This window comes from Sinocyclocheilus rhinocerous, unplaced genomic scaffold, assembly GCF_001515625.1.
Source record: "Sinocyclocheilus rhinocerous isolate Xijiao unplaced genomic scaffold, SAMN03320098_v1.1 scaffold1985, whole genome shotgun sequence".
Taxonomy (NCBI): domain Eukaryota; kingdom Metazoa; phylum Chordata; class Actinopteri; order Cypriniformes; family Cyprinidae; genus Sinocyclocheilus; species Sinocyclocheilus rhinocerous.
The window spans coordinates 39,325-40,663 of NW_015656010.1; positions in this window are offsets into that span (position 1 = coordinate 39,325).

Genomic DNA, 1,339 nt, shown 5'->3' on the forward strand with positions numbered 1-1,339 from the left:
CTTACTTTCCTTCATTCTGTATATATGTGTTTTGCTTAGTTTAGTTGTACGTTAGCTATAGTTTCATTTATTAAATCCCTTATATTCACAATTGATTGTCTCTGTGTGCTGTTCACAATTCGGGGTCACTGAATGTTGAATTCTTGCTACATGCTAAATTACTGCTAGTACTGCATAAAGTAGGAAAGCTACTGTTCCTTGGCCAGGAAAATAATCTTTCCTTGAATTGATAAATGATTATATTGTCTGCTCGGTGGACGGACAGATCAAATAATTGTAATATTGATTCTGCTACAGTTAATTCTAAGATCTAATCTAAATATTTATTATTAATTATAACCAGTTATAATTTATTTCCCTTTTGAGCTAATTTGCTACAGCTTGTTTCACAGTAAAGATTTTTATAAAAAATATTTTCCATCTCACTGTGATAAGAAGCAACATGGAACCACAGAAGCTAACTGTTTCAAACACGACTGATGTTATATAGTGATTTTGGAGCAAAACATGATATTAGTCTCATAAATTGTTAAGCAAACATACTATCTATCCCTGTTATAAAATTAAAATTTCGATTCCTTTGTGTGCATTTTAATGACTTTAAACCATTCAAGCACAAGAAGACTCGTGCACGGTTTTCTGTACGGCAAACATAGGGGCATAGCCATCATTTCAGAAATGAGGGGGACAGAAATGTAAAACAAAACAAAACAAAAAAAAATGTAAAGGCTTTATTTTTTCTTATGTATTTTAATTGGATTAGAAATCAAATACACTGCTGGATGATAAGCAATAATTTGTATTCTATAATATTTTTTCTGTATTTTCCTAATGACAATTTTAGAATTGCTTTATACAAACATAAGGCAGAATAGTTTCTATACTGTATTAAATTTTATGTCAATTAGCACTGCATTATTAATTTACTATATTTATTACCTCGAAATGACCTGAAATTACCTTTTTTAGCTACATCTATCTTGTTTCTTTGCCCATGTGCTCACACATCCAAAGCACCCACACAGAAAAAGCGATTTTAAATGCATCTGATTGACAGATAAATCATGGTTGATCGATCAGTCAGATGCACATAAAATGCATGCGCTCTTATTTTATTGTTGTTGTTAATGTTGGGGTTATTTTAGCTTCGTACATTGTTTAACTGCACTGTTAAAGAGGGCGATTTTCACCATTCAACTGAACTATGTGCATGTATTTATGATATATGACCACGATATGAGAAATGTTATTTCATGATATCTAAATTATATATATACATATATATACATATATATACATATACACATATATATATACATATATACACACATATACACAC